The 13,550-nt window shown below is 41.2% G+C and overlaps 1 pseudogene; it reads left to right on the top strand.

Moving 5' to 3' along the window:
* Positions 1-13,533, top strand: LOC135116075 (cytochrome P450 2C15-like; annotated as a pseudogene).
* The last annotated feature ends 17 nt before the right edge of the window (positions 13,534-13,550 follow it).

The following is a 13,550-nucleotide window of genomic DNA, read 5'->3' as shown; positions in this document are numbered from 1 at the left end:
ATGATGGGTGTGATCAGTAAAACAGATCACATGAGAGCTAATGAAGCCCTGCTGGTGCAGCTACAGTAAGAACTCTACCTACAAGCAAGAAATTGGCTCCACGTGAAACCGTAGCAAGAGTGAGTCACGGGACGAGGGGACGCTGAAGTAAGCCTATAGGTTGACCTCTGAGGCCCCAGGGTCAGCTCTACCCTTGACGGCAACCACTCCCTTCTACCCACAGTGCCTCGCCACCATTTTGTAGAACCCATGGTCACAGGCAAGAAAGTATGTATGTGCACTGAATTGAGTAACCTAAGTGAACGAAAATTACCCACAATTAGCTAGTATTAGAGTGGTAATTTTAATTGCCCTTTCAGTGTCTCAGTATTGACACAATTAAGTTGTTAGATACTGAGGAAATTAATGCCGTAGATGGCGTTAGGGAAGGTGAGGATCAAGCCTGTAATGAAGAAGTTAGTGTCAGGGGACGAGTGCTGACCGACAAAGGAAGGGAATATCATGTCAGTGTAACCAAGGGAAGAACAGAGTCCTGTAAGCGTAAATGGAGCAGTGTTACCAGCAAAATTAAGAAAGGACTTCATTAGCTGTAATTAACCCCCCTTTGAATTAGGGCCCATGTCAAGTGAAGTAATAGAGGCATTTCATCAGTATTATGTGGAAAACACAAGATTGGTGGAACTAGACCCAGAAAAGTCAGAGGAGCTAAATGAAGAGCTGCAACACAACCAACGAGTTCACCATGAAATATTAGAAAGTATAGAATGTAAAAGAAAAGAGTTAAAGAGTGATAAAGGATCAGTTTATTCTAGCAAACGGTCTAGGCATTCTAGAGTCTCATCTACTTCATCACATTCATCAGCACAAAAAAAGCAAGAAGCAGCAGCAAAGGTAGTCAGACTTAGAAAGGAAATGGATTATCACAATAGTTTAGAAGAGGCAGAAGTTAGGTTAGCTAAGACAAAGGCAGATGCAGAAGTTATGTTAGCTAAGACAAAAGAAGAGGCAGAAGTTAGGTTAGCTAGAGACCAGGCAATGTTCGCAAAGAAAAACAAAGAGAGAGATTTAGCAGTCGCTAGTGCAGAACTTAATGCTCTTAGCTTAGTTGAAGAAGTAAAAATGCTTCCAGGTAATGATGAAAGTGTAGGGAAACAAAGTTATCTTCAACAATACATAGAGTCACACAATGAAATGAAAGCACAAGCAATTGCAAATCAACAAAGTGATAATGCCATGCCTCACAAATATGTTACATTCCATGACCCACAGGAACCTTCTTGCAATAGAGATAATGAATTGATGACAAATAAAGTAGATGGACAAATAGTGAACCTCAAGCAATAAATCTCAACCCTACAGCTCAAAGTCTTGTACCAAATTCTCGTAGACACACTCATAATGTCAACATGCCTAATAATGTGAGACAGAATCATCAATTCTTTTCCCATCCTGGGGGAACCTCTGCAATTAACATACCTGATCCCAAGTGGAGCCTTCCTCCAACAGAACCTAATATTTTTGATGGAGAACCCATGGAGTTTCCAAGTTGGTTGAAAAACTTTGAAACTTATGTAGAATCTAGAACTTCTATTAATAGATAGAGACTTGCCTACTTTGACAGGTATACAACTGGTGAGGCAAAGGATGCCATTAAAATGTTAATGCACTTTAACTGTGATGCTGACTATGTGCAAGCAAAGAAAATTCTTAGGGATAGATTTAGAAACAAAAGTATCATAGCTGATGCTTACACAAAAAAGTTAATGAATTGGCTACCAATCTCTCCGCATAACGGTCCAGCATTAACAGCATTCTCAGATTTTTTGAAGTGCTGTCTAGCTGCAATGAAACACACTTCTCATTTGTCATTTCTGAACGACCCTAGAGAGCAGAGAAAGGTGCTAGCAAAACTCCCTGACCATATTGTTCATGACTGGAGAAAGCAAGTTATGACATATCTTGATACTAACAGTAATAACAACACTCCTAGTAGTGATGAAGAGCACCACTCACCCTTTGAAATGTTTTTGTGGATTTATCCAGAAGGAAGCAAAAGGAGCAAGCAATCCCTTTGTTTACTGGGATTCAGTAAATAGGGAAGTAAATGATTGGATCAAAACTTAAAACAAAAGCAGCCAATTGGAAACCAAGAGAATGAAACATCATGACAAAAAATAGAGGGAGAAAAACTCCCTAAATCAATTGAGAAAAAAACAATGTGGTCATTCCAAAGTAAAGTAAATGTACAAGCCAACAAACAGCATCCCAAAGAGCAGGAAAGGAGAGGACGGTTCTGTCACTACTGTACAAAGGATCATGATTTAGATGATTGCAAGCAATTTGCCAAACTTGATGGTAATACTAGGTGCAAATTTGCCAAAGAAAAATGGTTATGTACAAGGTGTTTAAAAATGGGCCACAAGGGAAAGGATTGTAGAAGAAGGAAAGTATGTAAAGTATGTCAGAGATACCATCTCACAGCTCTTCACAATGATGACATGACAAGAACTGAGAGCCAAAGGGTGCCAGAACAAGCAACTCAGCCTAAAGGTGATAAACCCACAGTAGTAGCAAATAAAGTCAAAGTGACAGAATCAGTGACACATCACATGCACACCATGATAGTTCCTATATGGTTACATCATGTTAGTAATGGAGAATAAAGTTTTAGTGTATGCCCTGCTGGATGAGTAGTCTGATGCTTCATTCATCAAGGAAAGCACTCTGAATAAGTTGGGAGTTAGTGGGCCATCAGTGTCACTTAATATCCACACAATAAGTGGAAAACGAATCACTGATTCTATCAAAATTCATCGAATTAAAGTGAGAGGTTATAATGAAGAAGTGGAAATATCAGTCCCTTCAGCATATTCCACAGAAAACATTTCAGCTGGACGGAGTCAGATACGAAGGCCCGAGAGTGCTTGTGACTGGTCCCACTTAAAGGCAATCTCTGACAAACTAATGAAATATGACCCAAATCTTGACATAGGACTCCTCATTGGTTTTGATTGTGCAGAAGCCATTATGGCAAAAGAGCAAATAGCAGGTGATAGCAAGAAGCATCCCTATGCTCGTACGACAGAGCTAGGTTGGGGGATCATTGGTAGAATCTCACCCCATTCAAGTTCAGTGGAGGATACAGTGGTAGTCTACAGAACAGTGACAAGAAGTAGAAATCAATGAAGAAAAGAGGATTAATTTCTTAGTGGTTCCTACTAAAACCAAAGAGATGATTAATCCTTCTCAAGTGAGAGATATGTTTGAACTTGACTTCAATGATAGAAAGTCAGCTGACACTAAATTATCATATGAAGATAAAAGGTTTATGAGTAAAATGAAAGGAGGAGTACATCAGCTGAAGAATGGCCATTATGAGTTGCCCCTTCCTCTTAAAAATGATAATGTCAAGCTTCCAAACCACAAACTATTAGCAGAACAGAGACTCAAGAAGTTAAGAGCTAAACTTGAGGATAATCAACACAAAGGTGATTACAAAGTGTTTATGGATGATATGATTACCAAAGGTTATGCAGAGGTTGTACTAACAAAGGATTTAGTTAGGAATGATGGTAAGGTCTGGTACATTCCACATCATGGAGTCTGTCATCCGAGAAAGCCAAAGAAGTTGAGAGTTGTCTTTGACTGTTGTGCAAACTACAGGAACCAGTCACTAAACAGTCACCTGTTACAAGGTCCAGACTTTACCAACAAACTTGTTGGAGTGTTGTGTAGGTTTAGGCAAGAAAGCATTGCACTTGTATGTGATATAGAAGCAATGTACCATCAAGTGAAGGTCAACCCAGAACACAAAGACATGTTAAGTTTCATTTAGTGGAAAAATGGTGACCTTAATAATGAGATAGCTGAATACAGGATGACAGCTCACCTGTTTGGAGCTACATCATCTCCAAGTGTAGCTAACTTTGCACTTAAGAAAGCTGCAGATGACTACAGATGTGTATCTGATGCAGCCAAGTTTGTAAGAAACAACTTTTATGTTGATGATGGTTTGAAGTCAGTAGCTACAATGGATGAAGCTGTCACTCTTATTCAGCAGAGCAAAGAATTATGTTACAAGGGAGGTTTTAACCTTCACAAGTTCTTGTAAAACAACAAAGATGTATTAGCTGCAATTTCTCCTCACGAGAGAGCAGATGGAATTAAAAGTTTGGATTTCAGTAAGAATGAAGACACATTGCCTACAGAAAGAACTTTGGGAGTTGAGTAGTGCATAGAATCTGACACATTTCAATTTAGAATAAAGCTGAAAGACAAGCCACTCACCAGGAGAGGCATTCTGTCAACAGTGAGCTCTATTAATGATCCATTAGGTTTAGTGTCACCTCTCATACTGAATGGAAAGCAAATTTTACAAGAATTATGTAAGAATGCAGTTGAATGGGATGATGAGGTGCCAGATTATGTCAAATCTAAATGGATAAAATGGAAGGATGAGCTGCACAAACTAGATCAGCTAAAAGTACCTAGATGTTACGAACCTGATGACTTTGGGGAAGTAGAAAAGGTTGAACTCCATTTTTCAGATGCCTGCCAAGAGGGATATGGCCAGTGCTCATATATTAGATTAATCAGCAAGACTGGCCAAATTCATTGTGCATTAGTAATGGCAAAGTCACGTGTCACACCTCTAAAAACCATGACAATTCTCAGACTAGAACTAGCACCAGCAGTGGTGTCAGTTAGAATCCATAAACTCTTGAAGGGAGAACTTCAGTATAATAATGTGGAAAAAGTATTTTGGACAGACAGCAAAGTAATCCTTGGTTACATTGCAAATGAAGCAAAGAGATTCCATGTATATGTTGCAAATAGAGTAGAAACAATTAGAGATCACAGTTCACTACATCAGTGGAAATTTGTAGAGACACAGTATAACCCAGCAGATCATGCATCTAGAGGCACCTGCCGAAACGATAATTACTCCCAGTGAGGTCTAAAGCACTGTTCAGGGGGTGCTGTGAACTTATCATTAAAACCAGCTGTGACCTCACTGAACGTTTCCCTTTGTGTCTCACAACACAAGGAGGCAGTCACAGCCTGCCCTCTAAAGACAACTCTCTTCCTCCACACAAAACTACAAGCACCTAATAACACACACACCCTTCACTCAAAAATTTTAAAATCATCATGGCGACTCCTACACCAGCCTCGGAGTCCCCATCTGGGGAGGGGACCATAAATGTCCCCAGGTCGGACTGCCTTTCTCTCGACGACCCTAAGTGTCTTGACACCCCCCTCAACTTTTTCTTCATTAACTTCTGCAACATTCGCGGTTTAAGATTTAATTTTCAATCTGTAGAACACCACCTCTCCTCTTCTAAACCTCATCTTCTTTTCCTCACTAAAACTCAGGTGTATGAGGCAACTGACAGTAGCCCCTTTTCTGTTCCCTCCTACTTTCTCTATCCTCATTTTCGATCCAAAGCTGGATGCTGCGTTTATGTGCGCAATGACTTAACCTGCTCTCGTGCCCACGCTCTTGAATCTTCCGAGTTTTCCACCATCTGGCTACGACTACAGAGTTTCTCTCATACTAAATTTATCTGTGCTGTATACCTCTCACCTAACTCCTCTGACTATAAGAAATTCTTTGACTACTTAACTTCCAAAGTGGAGCACATTCTGACCCTCTTCCCTTTTGCAGAGATCTCCATTCTTGGAGACTTCAATGTTCACCACCAGCTTTGGCTTTCCTCTCCCTTCACTGATTATCCTAGTGAACTAGCCTACAACTTTGACCTAGAGGAAATGGTGCAACACCCTACTCGTATTCCTGACCGTCTTGGAGATACGCCCAACATTCTTGACCTTTTCCTGACCTCTAATCCTTCTGCTTATGCTGTCACCCTTTCTTCTCCGTTGGGCTCCTCCGATCACAATCTCATATCTTTATCTTGTCCTATCGCTCCAATCCCTCCTCAGGATCCCCCTAAGCGAAGGTGCCTCTGGTGTTTTACCTCTGCTAGTTGGGGAGACCTGAGGAGGTATTTCGCTGATTTTCCTTTGAATGACTACTGCTTCCGTGTCAGAGACCCGTCTTTGTTTGCTGAGTTGATAGTGTCTGGCATGGAGGCGTACATTCCTCACTCTTTTTCTCGTCCTAAATCTTCTAAACTTTGGTTTAACACAGCTTGTTCTCGTGCTATACATGATAGAGAGGTGGCCCACAAAAGGTACTTAAGCCTTCCATCACCAGAATCTCATGCACTTTATATTTCTGCCTGGAACCATGCCAAGTCTGTTCTCTAACTAGCCAAAAACTCCTTCATTAACAGAAAATGTCAAAACCTTTCAAGATCTAACTCCCCTCGTGATTTCTGGCATCTAGCAAAAAACATCTCTAATAACTTTGCTTCTTCTTCTTTCCCTCCTCTACTTTAACCAGATGACACCACTGCTATCACATCTATTTCTAAAGCTGAACTCTTTGCTCAAACCTTTGCTAAAAACTCTACCTTGGACGATTCTGGGCTTGTTCCTCCCTCTCCTCCATCCTCTGACTACTTCATGCCACCTATTAAAATTCTTCGCAATGATGTTTTCCATGCCCTCGCTGGCCTAAACCCTCGGACCTGATGGGGTCCCTCCTATTGTTCTCCGAAACTGTGCCTCCGTGCTTGCACCTTGCCTAGTCAAACTCTTTCAGCTCTGTCTGTTAACATCTACCTTTCCTTCTTGCTGGAAGTTTGCCTACATTCAACCTGTTCCTAAAAAGGGTGACCGCTCTAATCCCTCAAACTACCGTCCTATTGCTTTAATTTCCTGCCTATCTAAAGTTTTTGAATCTATCCTCAACAGGAAGATTCTTAAACATCTATCACTTCACAACCTTCTATCTGATCGCCAGTATGGGTTCCGTCAAGGCCGCTCTACTGGTGATCTTCTGGCTTTCCTTACTGAGTCTTGGTCATCCTCTTTTAGAGATTTTGGTGAAACTTTTGCTGTTGCCTTGGACATATCAAAAGCTTTTGATAGAGTCTGGCACAAAGCTTAGATTTCCAAAGTACCCTCCTACGGTTTCTATCCTTCTCTCTGTAACTTCATCTCAAGTATCCTTTCTGACCGTTCTATTGCTGCTGTGGTAGACAGTCACTGTTCTTCTTGTAAATCTATTAACAGTGGTGTTTCTCAGGGTTCTGTCCTGTCACCCACTCTCTTCTTATTATTCATTAATGATCTAAACCAAACTTCTTGTCCTATCCACTCCTACGCTGATGATACCACCCTGCACTTTTCCACGTCTTTTCAAAGACGTCCAACCCTTCAGGAGGTAAACATATCACGCAGGGAAGCCACAGAACGCTTGACTTCTGATCTTTCTAAAATTTCTGATTGGGGCAGAGCAAACTTGGTATTGTTTAATGCCTCAAAAACTCAATTCCTCCATCTATCAACTCTACACAACCTTCCAGACAACTGTTCCCTCTTCTTCAGTGACACTCAACTGTCCCCCTCTTCTACAATGAACATCCTCGGTCTGTCCTTTACTTATAATCTGAACCGGAAAATTCACATCTCATCTCTAGCTAAAACAGCTTCTATGAAGTTAGGTGTTCTGAGACGTCTCCGCCAGTTTTTCTCACCCCCCAGCTGCTAACTCTGTACAAGGGCCTTATCCGTCCATGTATGGAGTATGCTTCACATGTCTGGGAGGGTTCCGCTCATACTGCTCTTCTAGACAGGGTGGAATTAAAAGCTTTTCGTCTCATCATCTCCTCTCCTCTAACTGACTGTCTTCAGCCTCTCTCTCACCGCTGCAATGTTGCATATCTAGCTGTCTTCTACCACTATTTTCATGCTAACTGCTCTTCTGATCTTGCTAACTGCATGTCTCCCCTCCTTCCGCGGCCTCGCTGCACAAGACTTTCTTCTTTCTCTCACCCCTATTCTGTCCACCTCTCTAACGCAAGAGTTAACCAGTATTCTCAATCATTCATCCCTTTCTCTGGTAAACTCTGGAACTCCCTGCCTGTTTCTGTATTTCCACCTTCCAATGACTTGAATTCCTTCAAGAGGGAGGTTTCAAGACACTTATTCATCAATTTTTGACTACTGTTTTGACCCTTTTATGGGACTGGCATTTCAGTGGGCATTTTTTTAATTGGATTTTTGTTGCCCTTGGCCAGTGTCCTTCCTACATTAAAAAAAAAAAAAAAAAAAAAAAAAAAAAAAAAAAAAAAAAAATATATATATATATATATATATATATATATATATATATATATATATATATATATATATATATATATATATATATATATATATATATATATATATATATATATATATATATATATATATATATATATATATATATATATATAGCCATTTATCCACTGTACAGTTTTAAAGAATTCTGTACAGATATTTGATTTAAGTACAGATTTAAGTGAAAAAAAGCTCTTGTAAAGAACTCTTGATAGGTTCCTCATCAGGTTTCCAGGGATGCGATTGTCACTGTCTGTGGAGTAAACGTCTCGGCACCAATCTAACTTGCTTGCATATATATTTTTCTATTTTTCTTTTGAGTTCGTTTTCTGTTGACAAACGCACTTTCCTCTTTGCGTTCAGCCAGAAATTGACATTCGAAATTCATAACACACGTGGCTTAGAACACTTCATAATTTGTGACATGGAAAAAAAGAAATAGAAAAAAAAAAAGATCCATCTAAGTCTGCGGTGTAATGGATATCGGTGTTTCATTAGGGTGGTGGTAGTGAGCAGCGTCAGCCTACTGAAGGAGGTGTTTGCCTTGAGGACTACGGCTGACCGCCCAGAAATGGTGTTCACCACTGTGAGGAACAATCCTAACAGACAACCACATGTCGGATATTGGTAAATCTCTGTGACATGTCACGTGACTGGTTCAAGGGTTATTGGTAATGATATTACCAGAGTGCTTTTACATAGTATGAAATTATATCACAACGTAAATAAAATAAAGGAATCAGCCTGGACCAGATCCCAGTTAGGTTTCTGAGTTTCTCACTCAAAGGTTTCACTGTATAATCGTTACACATACACTGGTATTGTAGTTACGCTGGTACAGTTCTGTTCGTCAAATCAAAGGGAACTTACACCACGAGCATTTAGTTATGACGACACGCTTAGTATGGGGAGTAATACAATAAGGAATGCTGTATATTGTGCCCATCCTTCTGTTCCATTATCTTTGTTGAGGATGTTGCACTATCAGCCACAACCTTCCATGGGCTGTAGACTGCTTTCGACTAACTTGATGGATTTATTTCAATATGTTCAAAGTGTGTGATCTTTATAACCTGACTTCCGACCTCTTGTGCTTTAACCAGCTCCCTGTTGATGCAATACCAAGGTCTGGTCCCACACTAACCACACCTTCATGACCCTCCTGCTGAGCACATTTGCCTCTTCGTTCGTGACTTGCTCTTTTAACATAGCGTTTCGCCTTCAGTAATAGTCAACTACTGACGTCATGTTGAAGCTTATGACATAAATGATAAACATTTGGCAAACGCATTTTATATACAATAATTTCCCTCCGCAGGTGTCATTGGAACTAATGGCCGGGTGTGGGAAGAGCAGCGTCGCTTCATGCTTCATCACCTGCGTGATTTAGGCTTTGGCAAGAGTAGCTACGAGCCCGTCATGGTGGAGGAGATCGTAGAGTTGTTGGTCTGCCTGGCGAAGGAAGAAGGTCGTTCCTTGCAAATGAAGGTCAGTTTCTTACATTTGTACTTATCTATTTTTGTTATTTTTTTTATACGTCAAGTAAGCTGGCAAAAGCCACAAAATGGAGAGAGAGAGAGAGAGAGAGAGAGAGAGAGAGAGAGAGAGAGAGAGAGAGAGAGAGAGAGAGAGAGAGAGAGAGAGAGAGAGAGAGAAATATAAGAACATAAAAAAAAAGGGCAGCACCAAGAAGCCATCAGACTTACGTGGCAGTCCCTTTATGAACTGTCCATCCTACGCAGCACCTCTTCGACCGGTCTGTGATCAACATCCTCTTGGGGATGGTGATGGGGCCACGGCCACGGCAAACTTGACAAACTGATGGCGATCTTAATTAAACCCGTGGACTTCAACGACCTCTATCCCCCTGTACCACCTGCCATACATCCTGAAAGCCATGAAATACATCTTCTTTAATAAACATGCTATCAAGGGAATCAGAGACATGCACTGTTTCCTTAAGGTATGAGTTCACTTCCTGTTTCCTGTGCATTGAGGCCTTTACACTGGAGGGGAAAGCTAAAAAGGAGCCAAACCACCTCGGACACTATACTACCTTTGCTGTCTCTTTTTCTTTGCAGCGTCTATGAGAGCCTTTGTGCCGCGCTCGTGTTTATACATGTAGGTGCCTTATTACTTTTGTACTTAATTTTACTAATCTTATAACTATCATAACAGCATCACACTTTCATTAAAGATGGAAATGATCTAAATTACTGATAAGTGTAATCTAAGGATGGTGAATCATATGACAGCACAACGTATTAGGACTTAGGACTTAGTACAATATCAGTAGTACTTTTCTTTTAGAGGCGACCAGCACTGTTTTATGCTGCGTCTGATGTGGGTGTCTCATTACTCAGTTCAGCAGCATCGCTATCATCACTGTCATCCTTCTCCTACTCCTCCTCCTCCTCCTCTCTTCTCCTTCATCATCATCGTCATCACAAATATCATCATCATCATCATCATTATCATCATCATCAGTCACTTTTGGCCTCATGTTACTGCCATGTTAACACAGTTCTTCATGACCTGTTCAGGAGGAGATCAAGGAGTTCATGGCCAACAAAGAACTCAAGAATGGCGATAAGTTCACAGCACTTTACGTGAAGGAGATTGAGAAGAAAGAGAATTCCAACTTCAACAGTAAGAGTCGTTTTTTGTCTTTGTCTCTGAGTGTGACAGAGGAAAGTGGCAGGGAGTAGGGAAGATAAGGATTATTAATCAGCAAATGTGGCCTGTGTTTATGTGAATGTCAGGTTTGGAATGTGACTGAGTACTAAGGATGTGAAATGTAGTGTTGAATGCTGTATTATAAGGAATTTGATATAACCAAAGGTAAAAAAAAAAAAAAAAGCCACGATGACGCTAGATCAACATTCATCAACCATCATCAGTTATAGTTTCTACCTGTATGGGTATTTCAGCATCTCTTGTAGTCAGGTTTAGGCCAGCAGCACTCTTCACCTGGTTACATACTACAATTGCTACAGACAGAACGACAGAACGTGGAACAACATATGGGTTATATTGTAAGCTTACTTCCCGTTCAGGTTCTCTCAAGTAACTGCCTTGTTTCAGGGACTAACTAGTGTTCCTTGCAAGCAACAACTAAGATCTCTTCAAGAGATCACATGACTTAGTAGGAAGCCAAAGATAATTACCGTGAACGCCAATTCATATAATTTGATGAGCACGAAAGGAGTTGAATCGTCCTTGTAGAGATCCTCAGCAAGGTTTGCTCTTCTCAAGTGGAACCGTTGACATGCGTGATCTTTGACCTGTTTGTGGCCGGCATGGAGACCACCTCCAGCAGCCTCAATACAGCCGTCAACCTGATGGCCAAACACCCACACGTGCAGCGCCACGTGCAGGAAGAGCTGGATGAGGTGGTGAGTAGAGACCGCCTCCCTTCCTTCTCTGACATGGAACGATAAAACACAGCTCAGATTACTGAACTATGTTTTGTTACATCAAACGGGGCTGCAAATAAACACATTTTTCTGCATATTTCCTACCTCGGCGTCTTTGTCTATTAGTGGCCCCAACAAAACTCTGGAAGACTGTCTTCACTAATGGTCACAGTATATGACGTCTCCTGTTTACACCTGTACTTGTGGTAGATATGCCATATCTAATTCCCCACAAGTAACTTGGTCTTGCATGTAGAGCCAACTCTCACACAACAGTGTGAGTTTTCTCTCCATTTTCTTAGTTTGCACTACATGCAGGCCACCATTCACAAGGCGCTGAGAATACTGAACTTGGTCAAATTCTCCATCCCACATATGGCCAGTGAGGACTGCAAACTTGGCGGCTAAGACATCCCCAAGGGTACTGTATTGCCTGATGGTCGAAACGGTGTCTGATATAAACACCGAGAGTGAGAGAACGAAAGCTGCATCCCACTGATCTTGTGTCTACTCTACAGGAACCTGGCTCATGGCTAATCTGGACGACGCCCACAGAAACTCTGAGTATTGGAAGAACGCTAATGCGTTCGATCCTCAGAACTTTCTTGATGAAAATGAAAGTACAAGAAGAACAACGCCTTCATGCCCTTCGGAGTGGGTAAGTATCTGATGGAGGAGGGCTGGTGAAAATCAAAATGAATTGGACACTGCTAATCTTCTGTGTTGGTTACAGGGACACTGCTTTCAAGCATCAGCGTGTAGTGCCAAAAACTTATCTTCCTCGTCTCTCTCACTTCTAGTCATTGTGCCCTTGAAGAAATGTTATATGAGTAAATGAGTACATGTTATATGAGTAAATATGAATGTTTAAGGATGAATATATGACCGCGTCACCTCCATCTACTCCTTCAGGTAAGCGTGTGTGCTCCGGCGAGCCCCTAGGCAGACTCGAGCTCTTTCTCATCTTCACTCACCTGTTTCAGCGGTTCACCTTCATACTGGTGGAGGAAGAGAAATCCCTCCTAGAAACCAACGCAATGTTCAACGCCCCGCGGGAGTAGACTGCCAGAGCAAAGTGCCGCACTAAATAAGCCTCCACGTGACCAATTAAGCAGGATGCTTTCATTAATGTAACCACGAATGAAGCTCAAAGTACACGAGACTATTTCTTTCTTTCTCCTGTATCATCCTCATTATAAGTAGTCACTGGTACTCGTAAACCACCGTAGAGGAAGAATTAATCTCTCTCTCTCTCTCTCTCTCTCTCTCTCTCTCTCTCTCTCTCTCTCTCTCTCTCTCTCTCTCTCTCTCTCTCTCTCTCTCTCTCTCTCTCTCTCAATTTCTTCTTATTCATTTTTAAGTAGCAGCCTGATAATAAACCTGCAACACATGTACAGTATCGGTATAAGAGAAAATATCTTGCTAATATATGCTGTTTATTTAGCAACTATTTATATTGTTCACACTGTACTCGTATATTTCGAACTTAGGAATAACTAGAGTCGCCTAGAGTAGTGATCTAAGATGAAAAGGGAAATGTGGACATGCGAACAAATATAGGGACAAAGCCACGAAACTTAGTAATATATTGGTGAAGTCACTCTTGACTCCAGAGTTGTGAGGGTTTCATGTAAACCTCTCAACAAGAGAATCTACATCAAGATGAGCGAACAGGAAGCATTTCTGCTATTGACTCCCAATACATTCTTATTGATTAACAGTTTCCTGTGTATGGGTCTTCCTTCACAATTGTTGTTAACCATCTGTGCAGACAGACGGTGAACAAAGAATGCTTATATTTTCCTCAGCGGTGTCCTGCGTTGTTCTGATGTGGCAAGAAGCATTCCGTGCAGCACGTGACAACTCCGAGTGATTGGCGACCCATCATGTGCTATTTATTTT

The sequence above is a fragment of the Scylla paramamosain genome, chromosome 30, assembly GCF_035594125.1.
Source record: "Scylla paramamosain isolate STU-SP2022 chromosome 30, ASM3559412v1, whole genome shotgun sequence".
Lineage (NCBI taxonomy): Eukaryota > Metazoa > Arthropoda > Malacostraca > Decapoda > Portunidae > Scylla > Scylla paramamosain.
Note: the sequence above shows the minus strand (reverse complement) of the source record. Positions and strands in the feature narration are given on the sequence as shown.